General features: G+C 37.8%; 1 protein-coding gene and 1 non-coding gene across 6 annotated transcripts in view; both read right to left on the bottom strand.

The window, feature by feature from the left end:
- RC3H1 (ring finger and CCCH-type domains 1) overlaps positions 1–14183 on the bottom strand; it is a 75171-nt gene extending 60988 nt beyond the window's left edge. For 3 of the 5 annotated variants that reach the window (XM_070474055.1, XM_020902275.2, XM_070474057.1), the window contains exon 1: positions 13887–14049. The gene's annotated coding sequence lies outside the window, so the exon portion shown is untranslated. The other 2 variants (XM_020902277.2, XM_070474056.1) reach the window with 2 other exon arrangements.
- Positions 3666–3737, bottom strand: TRNAC-GCA (transfer RNA cysteine (anticodon GCA)). Its single transcript has one exon. It is a non-coding gene; the product is annotated as a tRNA-Cys (tRNA).
- Positions 14184–16146: the final 1963 nt, after the last annotated feature.

Raw genomic sequence — 16146 nt, 5'->3', positions numbered from 1 at the left:
CTTCCTGTGGAACTTCATAGCTACCATAGGGTAGACTGAGTCTAGAACTGGGCAGCAAAGAAAAAACAAGCAGATGTATTCAGAATAGGTAAGCTTCAAACGCAACGTGCTTCTTTTGCAATGGGTGGGTGATACTTACTGTACACTCTGACCTAGGGAATCTTTGTGTTAAAGATATAACCTATTTAATAATAGCAAAATAACAACAACATTAGTATTATTAAAATGTCCCCATAATCTACTGGCCAAGGCCTAAGGACATTTTTATCACTGTTTATTTTAGTGAAATATGCCTGAAAGAATTCAAACTATTTCCAGAACACAAAGTCACAAGGATATTCAACTGGACATATTTGAAAAAGAATGTTTAAAAAAAAAAAAGTATAGATTCATTTTCCACTTTAGAACTATTTCTAGACTGTTAACCTCAGGCAAACTTTTATTTTGAAGAGTTTAAAAGAATGAACCAATTGCTACATGGAGTCCAAACCCAGAAGCCTATAGCTACAATGTATCTTATTTACATATATCAAGTGCTTTGAAAAAGGCATATAAATTGTAAAAAGATATTCTGCTGTTCCCAAGTAGTAGCTACTGTTAGAGAACCTACTGATTTGTTACTACTGTATCAGAATTAAACACAAAACATTTCCTCCAAAATAGGTAGCAATGCTCTCTGAGGGAATAAACACAGGCTTAGGTCTGTGTAGTATGTGCAACAGGCAACAGAGGATAAAAGGATGGGATACGCCATACAGCTGTGGGTTATACAATAAACAAATCTAATTTTATACTCTATTCTTTCATAAAATAGGCAGCCTCCTTTCTTATTTTAAATTGCGAACAATTTGCTCCTCTCCCAGTCCTGAACTTTCTCCCTATTTCCCTACACATATTACTATTATGTGAATTCCCTTAGGGAGGGCCGTAGTTGATTACCTTATTTACAATGGACCCCTCAACCCTAATCATACTACAACCACAATGATAGATGCTTCCCATCTCATTCCTGATTAATTTTTCTCCAAAATATTTCTCACCATTCAATATGCTGTTTCTCTTATTTTGCTACAGTGTGGAACTGCCACTAGTAAAATTTAAGTTCCATGAAGACAGGGATTTCTGTTCGTTTCTATCCCTCATCGTTTTTGGGTATATTTTATGTGCCAGGCACTATTCTAAATTTTACATGCATTATCTCACCTGGTCCTCACAATGACACTACTAGATATCAGATATCATTATATCTTAATATTACAGTTGAAGAAACTGAGCACAAATGTTAGGTAATATGCACAAGGTCACACAGTAATTAACTTGTCCCTTATTTTTTTAAACTGGTAATTCCTTCTGTAGTCTTTGTTTCTATAGTTACCTCACTACACAACTTGACACTCAATGTATACACCTAGTAATCTGGTAAGCATCCTAGATTCCATCCCCTTCTACCTTCATTAAAAATTTTGTTCTCTCTCACATCTGTATCTTCCCTTCTATCTCTCCTTCCGTGATTGAAGGCTGTATTCATTCATTCATTCAAAAATTATTTATTGAGCACTGACCATGTGCCACACAGTGTCTGAGGATCTGAAGATGTAGTTCCTGAGCGAAACAAAGTCCCTGCTCTCATACAGGATATACTCTCACCTTCACACAGTAACCTTCTAAATGATCTGTCTCCAGCTTTGTCTTCCTTCACCCTCCTCACAGCAGCTGGTCATTCACTTATGGTTTTCTTCTATGACCAAAAAAGCAAGCAATGAAAAAAGGACAATAACTTGAAAGATCCTCTTTCACAAGAGGATATCAAAATGGCCAATAAGTGTATAAGATGCTTATTAAAGAGTCACCACGAGGGGAGTTTAAAGTAAAATGGCAATGAGAAACTACACCTAACAGAATGGCTAAAAAAAAAAAAAAATTATCTGACAATACCACATATTAAAGACTATATGAGCATGCAAAATTCTCATACAATGCTGCTAGCAGTGTGAACTGGTACATTTGGAAAACTGGCAGTATCCTCTTAGACTAAACAAAAGCCTACTAATGACTCCCAAATTTCACTGCCAGAGGAATGACTACATATTGCTGCCAAAAAACATATGCAATAATGTTAATAACAGCTTTACTCAAAAAATGCCAAAAACAGACTATAAACAATCCAAATGTTCATAAACAGTAGAGTGGATAAACTGTGACAATTTCATACAATGGAATACTATACACCAAAAATAAATATAGAACTGATCTACTGTTATATTTAACATGGCCAAATTTCAGAGATACTACAATCAACAAAGCCAGATACAAAATAGCACCTTCTGCAGGATTCAGTTTATAGAAGGAGCAAAAAGAATACATGATGCACGACTTTGAAGCAAAACAGACTATGGTGCTAGAAGTGAGAATTTACTCTTGGGAAAGCTGGGAAACATTGGGGAGGGGAAAGAGTAGAAAGAATTCCTGGGTGCCAGAAACACTGAACATCTTGATCTGGATGGTGGTCACACAAGTATACATAACGTAAAAGGTCATCAGGATGTACACCTGTGGTTTTTGCCCTTTAGTGGGTGTGTTTTGTACCTCAAACATAAAAACAAAAACAAAAAAACACAGCTCTTCGATGATGCCTTAGCAGAACTGATCCCAACTGCTTGAACATGTCATACAAGATCCCTGGGATGTGGCCCCTACCTACCTCTCCAGCTTTATTTTTCATCACCATCTGCCTCAGATTTTATATTTTAGCAACAAAAGTATGAACATTTCCCCAAACACAACATATGCTTTTTCACTCTAAGTCTTGTCTGGCTCAAATAAGTCAGGGATGTTAAACCCCAATTCACCCTTTAAGTCTCATTCAATTCAGGAAACTCAAGAAATCTCCTTCAAGTCCAGGGTATATTAGGTTGCCCCTCTGATGGCTCCAATACATTCTAAACTTTATCTATAAGAGAAAATCCATATTGTTGTATACTGCAGTACGCCATTTCATTGTTGTTTAGTTGCTCAGTTGGTCTCTTTGTGATCCCATGGACCATAGGCCACCAGATTTCTGTCCATGGAATTTTCCAAGTAAGAATGCTGGAATGGGTCGCCATTTCCTCCACTAGGGGATCTTCCCAACCCAGGGATTAAACCCACATCTCCATGTCTTCTGAATGACAGACAGATTCTTTATCACTGAGCTACTGGGGAAGCTGCTGTATGGCACATATTTGCTCAATAATTTTTAAATGACTGAAAAATACCACTACCTGATTGTGGCATGTTTCATACTTCTAAAGATAGTGCTGGACAAGTTCCATGAAAGGTAAGAGTTCAGAATATATCACATTGGTTCTATTTTTTTAATGCTGGTACTTAATATTTAGAAGAAAGTATGCCTCCAAAACTAACCACATTCTTAAAAATATCTATAAATGAGGTAAAGCTAAAACTGAAGTAACAGATTAAAAAGTTAAGGATAAAGAAGCTAATCTGAAAAGGCTATATATTGTGTGACTCCAGCTATACAATGTTAGATTGCAGATAAGCATATGAAAAGAGTCATGTGCGACTCTTTGCGACCCTGTGGACTATAGCCTACGAGGCTCCTCCCTCCATGGGATTCTCCAGGCAAGAATACTGGAGTGGGTTGCCATTTCCTTCTCCAGGGGATCTTCCCAACCCAGGGATCGAACCTGGGTCTCCCGCATTGCAGGCAGACGCTTTAACCTCTGAGCCACCAGGGAAGCCCATGTGAAAACATACTTCACATCATATGTTATCAGGGAATGCAAATTAAAACAATAAAACAGCACTACACACTATTAGAATGGCCAAAATCTGGAACACAGACAACATCAAATGTTGACAGAGATGTGGGGCCAACAGGAACTCTAATTCATTGTGGATAGGAAGGCAAAATGGGCCAATTAACTTGGAAGACAATTTGGCAGTTTTACAAAACTAAACATATTCTTACCATACAATCCAGCAATCATTCTCCTTGATATTTACCCAAAAGAGCTGAAAATCTGTATCCACGCTAAAACCTGCATATGTATATTTACAGCAACTTTATTCATAATTGCAAAACTTGGAAGAAACCAACGAAGACGTCCACCAGTGAATGGACAAATAACTGTGGTACTATCAGACAATGGAATGCTATTCAGTTCTAAAAAAAAATAAATGAACTACCAAGCCATGAAGAAACTTAAATGCATGTTACAAAATGAAAGAATGCATACTGTACAAAGCCATAAAATGTACAACAAGAATGAACCCTAACCCTAATATAGTCAGTCAATAACTGAATTTGAAATCTCTCAAAAATGGAGATTCAATTGATAGGACTTTGCTCCCCGTCCCTTCCTTCTCCTCTGCCACTTATCATTTTGTCATTATACAGCTGTGATGATGCTTAGTTTTATTTTAATACTCTGAATACAGTGAATTAACTAATAATGCATGTCAATCATTAGGGGAATAGGTGCTATTGCTCCAATATTTAAAGGTGTTTTCATAAGATTATGTTCTAAGCTTTGTGATATTCTGTTACTCTTAAATGCTTTTAAAGAGATTTAGATATTACATTTTCTATCTTAAGGATTTTCTTATTCAAAAAACCCTCTCTCTCTCTTCCTCTCCTTTCTAAAGCAGGAGAAAGAGAATAAATTGAAAGGAACTTTTGTGCCCTTATGAGTAGATTTTATCAACTGCAGACTTACATAATAAAATGACATTTCTGAAAAACTTGACTCAGGTAACGTGTAACTCAACTTTTCTAAATATATGAAGAGCCTTACATTTAAAAAAAGTTTTTAATAAATTTAAAGAGAGGCTAGATTCAAGTAGAGTGACAGTTTTAATCAAAACTGTAATTAATGTAAAAACTGACATACAAAACATGGGTTTTAAGAGCAGTAATTACAGGGAAAGTGTTTCAAAATGAAGGTTAAAATTCAGGCTTTTTTTTTTTTAAATACAGTACTTAAACATGCAAGACTACTAGTCTTTAACAGAATGTCTCCACAAAAATGAACTTTTGAGCAAACATAACCAGTGTACAGTGAAGGTCAAATCAAGACCATAAACAGTATGGCTATTTTCAGCAAAAGCAGAGGTACAGCTCACCCCAAAAGAAAAGCAAAAGAGACTGACACAAGGCTCTCCATTTGTCAAGCTCTGGAAACTTGAACATGATAATCTGAAGAATGTTTAAGAAGATACATGTTCATGTGCTAACCAAATTGGATGTTACAAAGTATTTGAATAGAATATAAACTACACCAGGGTGCCAACAGAGAATTTTGGATGGCAACAATGATCAGTTAAAATTCTATTCACTCTTACCAGCCAATTCATATTAGTACAGAAAATTAAGTTTTATTAGGCAAAATGGGTCACACACAGAGCAAAAAACTTTTCCCATCATAACTGAATTATCGAGAACAATCAGTGAAATAAGATAAACTTCATTTTCAAGTTCTTGTTTTTAAAAGACTTAGTATATCACTATTTATTAAATCTATAGCTATAACCTCTAAAGTTTTGATATAAATCACACAGTCCCCAATAAACTCTTCAAACGTGACTCTAACTTTAAAATTATTGTAAAAGCAACCCCAACTAGTGGAAATCCCCAGAGAGAACTAGAAAAAGGAGTTCTAGATTCTGATCTAATCTCTGTCAGTTATTAGCTCTGAGACATGTTTAACTTTGATAAATATTCAAAAGGCGTAGAGAAAAAATAAAGAAAAAGATGACTCTAGGTTTTAGGGACAAGAAGAGTGGAGTAAAAGATGATGCTCTGATAGGAAACCACATTATAATGGACAGCATCTGGAAAGGCTGATTCTTTGGGGGAGTAAAGAATTTTAAATTATGTTAAGTTTAGGACTGCTGGCAGCATAAGCCAAAGCACTGAAAATGTAGGCTTACTGACAAATTGAGGCTGTGCCAAAAGGTAAATTCTCTGTGAGAGTGAATGTAAATGGAGAATCACGCTTTGGTTGGTATCAGCATTCTTCAATAGAACTTCTTGAGATGACAGAAATGTGCTATATCTGCATTTTCCAATATAGCAGCCACTAGCCACATGTAGCTACATATAGCGATGGACAGGGAAGCCTGGCATACTGCAGTCCGTGGGGTCGCAAAGAGTCAGACACAACTGAGCGAATGAACTGAACTGAGCCACATGTAGCTACTGAACCCTTGAAATGTGGCTGGTGCAACTGAGGAACTAAATTTTAAATTCTAATTAATTAAAATTTAAATTTATCCATACAACAGAGCATTATTTAGCAATAAAAAGAAATGAGCTATCAAGTCATGGAGAGACAGGGAAGAATCTTAAACATACGTTGCTAAGTGAAAGACAATCTCACCCATAGAACTGTACAATAAAAATCGTGAACTGTAAACTAAACTATGGACTTTAGTTAATAATTTGTCAATACTGGTTTATCAATCATAACAAATGCACCAAACTAACATAAGATGTTAACAGAAGTAACTGTGGGGAAAGGCATACATGGAAACATTACTTACAGTGAAACTTTTATATAAACCTAAAACTGCTCTATAAGAAAGTCCATTAAATTTTTAAATTTAAATAATCACATGTAGCTAGCGGCTGGTATTAAACAGCACAGGTTCATATTAATGAAAGACTGATGTGACAAAAGAATGAGAATGGTATTTCATTTTTTACCACCAACTCCACCAGTACACAAAGTTTATTTTTATGTTGAATACTAACATTTGACAGCAGAAAATGTTCAAATAGTCTAGGTGAATATCTTTCTAAAGTGATTTTTATTAAACAAAATTTAAGTAAGAAAGTAACATTTATTGAATGCATACTATACTAAAGATATAGGTTAACTCACATAAATTTGGAAACAATCCTTTCAGATATTACCATTTCTGTTTTAGAGACAAAGAATTATACAGTTACATGATAAAAGATGGGAACTAAGATACATCTGACTCCAAAGTCTGTTTTAATATACTCTGTATATAGTTTTATGATTCCCCAAATCACACACATAAGTGAATTTTCCCAAGATGAATCCATCATGAAGATCAACAGGTTATACAGCAAAATACAATAATTAATTAATTAACTAATGATATACTCAGGAGTCTAAAGTGCCTTTGTATTTCATTGCCCCAAGCTAATGTGATAATGCAGGACTGGATGAATACAAGCTGGAATCAATATTGCTGGAAGAAATATCAACAACCTAAGATATGCAGATGATACCAGTCTAATGGCAGAAAGTGAAGAGGACCTAAAGAGCCTCTCGATGAGAGTGAAAGAGGAGAGTGAAAGAGCTGGCTTAAAGCTCAACATTAAAAACAAAGATCATGGCACCCAGTCCCATCACTTCATGTCAAATAGAAGGGGGAAAAGTGGAAACAGTGGGCTCCAAAATCACTGCAGGCGGTGACTGTAGCCACGAAATTAAGAGACGTTTTTGCTCCTTGGAAGGCAAGTTATGACCAACCTAGACAGCACATTAAAAAGCAGAGACATCACTTTGCTGATAAAGGTCCGTACAGTCAAAGCTATGGTTCTTCCAGTGGCCATGCATGGATGTGAGAGTTGGACCATAAAGAAGCTTGAGGGCCGAAGAACTGATGCCTTCAAATCAAGGTGCTGGAGAAGATTCTCGAGTGTCTTTTGGACTGCAGGAGATCAAACCAGTCAATCCTAAAGGAAATTAACTCTGAATATTCATTGGAAGAACTGATGCTGAAGCTCCAATGGGAAAAGCCAACTCATTGGAAAAGACTTTGATGCTGGGAAAGACTGAAGGCAAAAGGAGAAGAGGATGGCAGAGGATGAGATGTTAGATAGCATCACTGATGCAATGGACATAAGTTTGAGCAAACTCCAGGAGACAGTGAAGGACAGGGAAGCCTGGCATGCTGTATTCCATGGGACTGTAAACAGTCGGACATGACTTAGAGACTGACAACAAAGGTGATTTTTTATCTTACTACTCTTCCTGCTGTCCATCTTACCTAGAGTGCCTCTACTCCCACATCTAATTTGCATTTTTAATCTGCTGTGAAATTATAAAGCAGATAATCAAACTTCTTAGAATTACACACAGTGCAAAAGAGGTTCTAAGCCAGTTGCCTTCATACAGATGATTTAGTTCATTAATATTTAATAAAAGTTTTTTGTCTATTTCTTATTCTAAACTGGGATCTGGCCAGATGATACACTATTTTATAATAAAGTTAAGAATATAATGATCCTGTTTCATTCACAAATCTTACACTAAGCCGTATTTTCAAGCATAATCTCTAAACATAACCTCATTTAAAGATGTTCTTTTATGATTAAATGTTAATTTAGCACACTAGCTTTCTTATAAATGTTACTATCAAACATAACTGAGGTATATGTAAACATAAATATTTACAAATAGAGTTGACATTTTAAAAAGTCACTAGTGAAAAAAAAGAAGGGGACTTTGCTGGTGGTCCAGTGACTAAGACTCCACACTCCCAATGCAGGGGGCCTGAGTTTGATCCCTGGTCAGGGAACTAGACCCCACACCTGCAACTGAGACCAGCTGCAGCCCAATAAATAAATACTTTTTTAAAAAAAGAGAGAGAAGAAAAGCAAGCAGAAATTTTACTGCATTGAATTCTAAATATATCTATATAATTCTTTTCTATAACTTTTAAAGTTGCTCTTAAAACTACATTTAATAATTAAATTTTCCCTAAAGAAAGGAACTTGGCATCAAAATTTAAATTCTTCTTCCCTGCTTACAGTGTCTGCATTTGTAAAGTATTATAAATTTGTAACAGATAATATAAAATCTGTATTTCACTTCTCACCATAAACACTAAAATTTAAATTTAATTAGGGGAAGTACCTAATTTTGAATTTTGGAAAAGAATAAAAGAGTATTTTCAAAGTCCAAAATTGAAGCTTCAAATTCAGCAGTAATTCTAAATTTACAAAAGTCCAACTTTATTATACTTTATTCCAGAAAGAAAAAAAAAAGTCTGTTTATTTTCTCCCTCAATCGACCAACAAACATTTACAAACCAATTGCTTCTGTTTAAGTGTCCATGCTTTTGGAGGAAATTAGGTATAGAGCCAAGACCAAGGTTTTGAAGATTTAGTCAACAAGCAAATCCTAACTCCAAACAGCCTCAAATGTTAGCGGAATAAAAGTCATAAAGTTAAGACTCATAAAGATAAAAGAGCTTAAAAAAAAAAAAAGATAGAAGAGCTTCAATCTAACAAACATTTCCTACTGTAACTTCAAATAAGTTCTTATTTATTAATATTCCAAGTTTCTTCTATCTATTAAGAAAAAACAAAAGGCAAACAAGTTGCAGACAACAGACTAAGTATTCATTGCTCACAATTGTAGAGAACATTGAAATTTAATTCTCATTTAATTCTCAAAAATAAAATAAAATTTAGTTAATTCTCACAACCCTAATGAATCTGAGAGTACAACTTCTCTGGAGTGATCAAAACAAAAACTTCAAAATGCTGTGACTTCCAACTTTTCTCCCATAAAGAATTCCTGGCAGCATGCCTACTGTACTTAAAGAAGAACACAAAGAATGAGGTGGTTTTTGATTCCTAACAATCATATCACAAAGTCTTTTCTTGCAATTTCAATTATACACAGCACTCATGCTCAATCTTGGCTCAAAATGATTTTATGTTAAATTCACAGAGACAGAAAGTAGTATGGTGGGTTGCCAGGGACTGAGGAAGGGGGAATGGGGAGTAACTGCTCAATGGGTACAAGAGCTTCCTTTTGGGGTGATAAAATGTTTTAGAATTAGACAGAGGTGCTGGTTGTACAACATTGTGAATGTATTGCCACTGAACTGTTAAATATGGTTAATTTTATATTACGAGATTTAAACCTCCATTAAAAAAAATTTATGTTACAATATATAGACCATTTTAGAGTTCTTCAAAAACATTGCTACCACATTCAAATGCTATTTAGATCTTGGAGATATTTAGAAAAAAAGCATTACAAGCTAAATTATCACCATATATGTACAGTAATAGGTGTGTATTGATATCAGCGCTAAAATGCCTGACAAACATAAAAATATTGCTGACATACATTTGTAAATAGTCTCAAAAAATATATAAATGAACCTTGCAATATTTAATCCTCCAGGACAGAACACAATTTTAGTCAGCTCAACTGTGCATGTAAGGTGAACACAAAATTTTTACTAACATTTTTTTCTCAATCCTCAAACAATCAGAAATACTGTGAACTGATGAGAAATGTCTGATATTACACAAAGAGTAAGCAAGAATATAAAAAGTAAACAAGCACAAATCTGACCAACACTGGATATAAATAAGTATGCTAAAGCTAACTGTCTTGTGGATGTAGTTCAACATCACTTCAGATTGGGTAAACTTCACACGTGAAAATGTATAGACTCAACATTAAGAAACTTTGGATTAAGAAAAATTCCTTTATATAAATGATTGACAAAATTAATATTATGCTATACCCTCAGAGGCTAGTCCAAATACAGTCTAGACTTTAGGATTAAACAAAAGAGACGGTAATCTTAAAGTAGATCCTAATAACAGGCTGATTTTGAAATCCGTGACTGTCTTGATGCAGGTCAGTCTGAGAATTTAAACCCACTTGAATCCAACCCCAAAGAATACCTGAACTCCTGAGCATGGACAGGGCCAAAGCTAAACCAGGTCAGCATACCCTGCCAAGGAACATCCTGCTCTGAAATGTCCACCAAACAAGGATCATTTATCAGTTTATTTTTCACTTTACTGGATACCAACCACTTCCAAGATATATGCAAGAAAGACTCATTAGCCCCACCAAACTCCATTTCAAGCTCTAATATCTGGAGATAAAAAGTGCTGAAGAATTCGAAATGGTCTATGGCTTTAAAAAATTATAAATGAAGAACTTCAAATGTAAGCTGACCTGACCTTAACATCACTGAATGTTACTAAAATCATTTAAAAATCTTCCTAAGTATTTATTTCAAAGGCACAATTTAGTTCACAAATTAAAGCCATGAAACAATTACAACATTACCACAAATCTGTTCTATGTAAACAGTATGAGTTTCTATATGTATGACATTCAGATGTACTAAAACCAAAAAACTAGTGTTTTTCCTGTAATTTACATGAGTAAATACTTTCTCAAACTTATAAGTGAATACTGGCAGGGTACAAATAATGATACTAGAAAGGATATTAGCGCAAAAGGCAAGCACAATATTACAAAACATAGTTAATAGCTTAAAAAAAAGAAATCCGTCATACAGGAGATGCAGATTGAACCTTGGGACATATGGCAGGAGCAGCAGCAGTAAAACATCTATTAATAAGTGTGTCACAGACTTGGGTTTGAGGAAGCTTTTTCACCTGTTAATTAAGTGGCCTTTTTGCTAGTTATAGTAGCTTCTCCTTAGACTCAGACTCTTCCTATATAAAATGAGAAGACCACCAATATTACAGACGAATTAGGAGGAATAAATGCAAATATTTTTATTCATTTTACAAATATGCTTTGAAAAACTGTAATTTTAGATTTTTAATGTATTAAAAAAAGCCTTTCAAATTTCTCCAAATGAATCAAACATATAGTAACTTTTAATATTACCTCAAAAACACAAATCTAATTCTTAAGCTGTGGTCCCAAAACTTCTTAGAGGAAATTCTTACGTTATCACTTGAGAAAATCTGAACTGATATAATCAGAATAAACACTGATATTGAGGACATGACAATTGAGGGATCACATTTTAAAATAGTTTGACACAAACAAAAGCACAATTCTCCAAGAGCTTTTTCAATATCGAATAGAAACTGGGACCTAGCCTCAATGCTTGTTGGATCAGCATCCAATTTCAAACACAAAACCATCAACACTTAAAAATCTTTGTTTTCAGGAAGATGATGAGGCAAATTAGTCCTTAACACAGATCTGTTTCCACAACAAAGCACACTGATCACTTAAAATTTACAAAATCATACGTTACTACAATTGTTCTAATAGGTTTAGAGTCACAGATAAATTTAAGCATCAGTCACAGATAAATTTAAGTATCATTATGATATAGAGATTACTTGCACTCTGTATCAACCTAACAAAATTCAGCAAAAAACAGACTGATTAAATTGTAACTTTGAACACTTAAAAAATGTCCCTGTCAAAATGTATTCCCAGAAAATTCATATCAGCAGGAGCCATGTGAAAGTTGCTCTTTCCCCACTACCTAAAAAGTCACAACATCCACATTATTTACACTAGACATAAAATGAAAGTCATTCATATCATCTATTATACTTCAATTATAAACAACAAAAAAATAGTCCAACCTCCACGTTTATTCAATTGCTAGTCTATTTACCGTGAGTTCTTGTGGAAGAACCAAGGACCAGGGCCTCTAATTAAACTTCATATAACCTGAAAATGCTCTAAATTACAACAGATATGGACAATTCTAATTAGAAGTTCACCCTAAAACTGTGTAAAAGATATTAACTGGCATATTCTCTGCACAGCACAGGTCCTGTGAAGAACGCAAACTAATTGGACCATGACAGTGAATGTTCAATAGTGGAAAGCAGTCTTTCGGACACATTCAAACAATTTTAATATAAATTTCTCCAGACCGCCATAGAAACTGAAATAGAAATAACTTGGATAATTTCCTCCTTGGGAAATTAAGTTTAGGAGAAATAGTAGTTAATCATTGACATTTCAGAAATCACTACACAGGGCAACTATAATGCGTCTTGATAAGCCTAAACATCCAACAGGGAACAGTTGTTCCTACTTTTTGAAAATTGTTTAAAAAAAAAGACCAGTTTTGGCCTGGAGATGAACCTCTTCTGTCTCCTGAAGAAATGCTTCATTAGGTCTATTTTATCTAGTTAATGTTGCTTCTTATGAGGCACATTAATAATTTAAAACGGTTCCTTTGAAGAAAAGTTCTATTCAAACATTACAATTTGTCTCCGCGTTGCCAGTAAGCGGCTTTGTTTCCAGTTTCTGGGACTATTCTGGGATGTCAAGAGTTATATTATTTACCGTTCCAAAAGAGCCCTTGTTTCACTCTCACCCTGGACGCGAACACAATTGATGTTTACAGAGAACCGATGCCTAGAGATGTTTAAAGAGGAACAGCCTTTAGCTCTCTCTCTCTCCATCCTTTGTCGATAATCACATTTTACCTGGTAGATTTCTTGCTGTTGGGCACTTAATTTTTTTTTTTTTTTTTTTAAACACCTGCAAACATAACCGCCCTAGCGCCGCCGGGAAGAAAAAAAAAAGACTACCGGGCTCGTTCTGCAGTAGCTCCAGGCAGACTTCGTAAAGCCCACTTGGCCAAGGAAGGGGAGCGCTCAAGGGGCAGGGGAGAAGGTGCAGGGAGGCAGAGGCGGCGCCTGTTTACAGACGCCTGCACCTCCTCCACCCCCTCAGCCTGAGGGTCCAAAAAGCATCCCCCGGACGCTCTCTGCTCCCGCCGAGGTCCTCGGACTAACCGAGGGGCTGGGCGGCCTGGTGGCCCCCTCCCTATGGCCCAAGCCTCCCTCAGCGCCCTCCCCTCGTCCAGGGCGGCGTCTGTACCTCCACACGGCCTACCCATCCCTGCAGGCCCTCCCGGCGGCACGCGGAGGCCTGAGGCCTAAAGGACGCCGGCCACTGACAAGTCCCTGGACCACCGGCGGGGCCCGAGGCCGGGCGGGCGGACGCTACGGACGAGGAGCCGAGGGCGGCCGAGGACAGCCCCTGCCCCGCCGCGGCCGCCTATTGTTCCCGACGGAGGCCGGGCCGCGGCCGCCCGGCTCCCCACGCCGCCGCCGCCGCCTGCCGCTCGCTCACCGCGCTGGTCCGAGCAGTAGCTCCTCTCAGCTCCGAGTCCCCGCGGCCGTCGCCACCGCCGGGGCAGCCACCACCGCCGCCGCCGCTGCCACCGTCGACTCTGACTCTGTCCCAGGCCGCCGGGCCACGGCCGCCGCCGCCACCACCAGCGCCGCCTCCGGCCCCCCACCTGCTGCTGAGGCTGCTCCTGCAGCAGGGGCCATCTTGTTGGTCTGCCTCCTCTTCCTCCTCCTCCTCCTCCTCCGCCCCGTCGCTCGTTGTCCTCGTCCCCTTCCTCTTCCTCGGGCTCCGGCCCGCCCCAGAGACTGGGGCGGAGACAGGGCGAGGCTCCTCCTTCCAGGGGCGGGGCAGGCGGAGGGGGCGGGGCGGGCGCGGGAGCAAAGCTCTGAGTCACCCGCCACCAACGCCGGGGAGGGAGGGCGGCGTCGCTCCCCGCCTGGACCCGGCGCGCACCCACGCCCTGAGCCGGAGAACTGGTACTCCAGCGCCTCGGCGTCCCGCGGGCAAGTGGCCAGACGGCGAGGGTGAATCGGAAAATTTCTGACGTTTCCAACCGGCCCCGCGCTCACCTCTAGCCCCTTGGCTTTCTCAACTCGTCCCTCTGCTCGTTTCTTTTTCACGTCTCTCCTCCTACACCCCAGAAGAATTTATTCTTATCTCATTTTATCCTGGTTCTTGATCACACCAGCTTTGCCCTAGTCAGGAGTCTCTGAAGAATTCAGCCTCCCAACAGGGCTGAACAGTCCAAAGGCCTGGACACTCGACCGCCTCAAAACGTCTCTCCAGGCCTATGTGACCAATTAAGAGTTGTCTGAGGGAGGCAGGAAAAGAACTGGCTCTTAGAAGAAAAAACTCGGATCTAAAAGCTAACCTGGTAGTTATTGAAAGTTTCTTCTCCCTTATGGAAAAGAAGCAATTTTCATTTGGGGTCATGGGAGACCCCTTCAAGACTATTCAGTTTAACCAAACATTTGCTTTTAAGAAAGGAGAGAAATGGGGATTCTTCTTATACCATACAGTCCTAATTTCAAAATAAATCATCTAGAATAGAGACGGTCCTCAAATAAGCACCCAATTAATACTCCTCTGCATTATCATCCCTTTGTTTTTTCCTCAGGTCTGGCCAAGAGAAGAGAGATTTTGCCGTTCTGTCCTTTCTTCCCTGCATACATCCCCAATACCAAAAGAAGTACTATATTTAGAGAAGCTTCTGCTTTTAGGGTGATAAATTCAATTGCTATAACAGCCAGTGTTTTTATATTATTTGTAAATAATATATCACACACCTTCCTAAATTCTGAGCAGAGAACAGTTCTTTTTAGTTGCTAACACCCTCCTGCTACTCAGATTTCAGCTTCTTTCTAGAAGACCTATTGATGTCTTTATACTGATTGGAATTTAGTCTCTTTGAAGTGGGCTGAATCAGTAACCATCTCTTCAACCCAGTAAATAGTAACCCCAGTCCTGCCAAGGGCAAATTTCTAGCTACCTTGGAGGGATTAGGTGGGTGTGTGCTAATCTAAAGGCTATCTTTTGGATAACATTTCCCTTAGCCAGGCCTCCCGTCTCCTGCTGGGAAAAACAGATTAATCTGTTCCTCCAGTTTTTCCTCCTCCTCCCTTCTCACTCCTAGGGAACCTTCCACAACAGAAGGTTTCAGCGGCTGTTGCTAGGCAAACATGCCAACTTCCCTGTTTAGGTGAAGCAACTAAGCCAACTTTTATTACAGTCAACCTAGATCATGTAATTTATTTGAACTGTTAATAGTTACACCTCAACAGGTAGACCCGCTTAAAGGTCCCCTTAAAAAGTAAGGTTTTTAAGTTAAATTTATTTTTATTTTTGTTAAAAATAAGTTTAAAATGCGGGGTCTTCCCAAAATTCATTTTAATGATATAATTAAACAAACATTTGGCAAAAAAAAAAAAGACCAGCTTTGAAGAAAACAAGTGTTCGCAATAAAAACTAATCTACAAAAAGTAGTTTATATGCTTTGAATGCCCCAGATAGGGTAGACTATTAAGTGCAGAGAATAATTTCTCCCGTGAGACTGAGTCTATTTAGCAGATAATATGGTTATTCAGTGGGAAAAAAAAGATATCCTGGATTTTATTCCCAAATTAACTCTGTAAGAATTCTAGCTAGTGAATTCAGCACTTTTCCCCCCTGATGCTGCTGTTTAAAATTTTTGCTCTGTTATTGTTAAATAATAGTAACCATTTTAGGGTGTTGAGAGTTAATATGAAAAAGATTAAATAAT

This window comes from Odocoileus virginianus, chromosome 11, assembly GCF_023699985.2.
Source record: "Odocoileus virginianus isolate 20LAN1187 ecotype Illinois chromosome 11, Ovbor_1.2, whole genome shotgun sequence".
NCBI lineage: Eukaryota > Metazoa > Chordata > Mammalia > Artiodactyla > Cervidae > Odocoileus > Odocoileus virginianus.
This window is presented reverse-complemented; position numbering and strand designations above follow the sequence as displayed.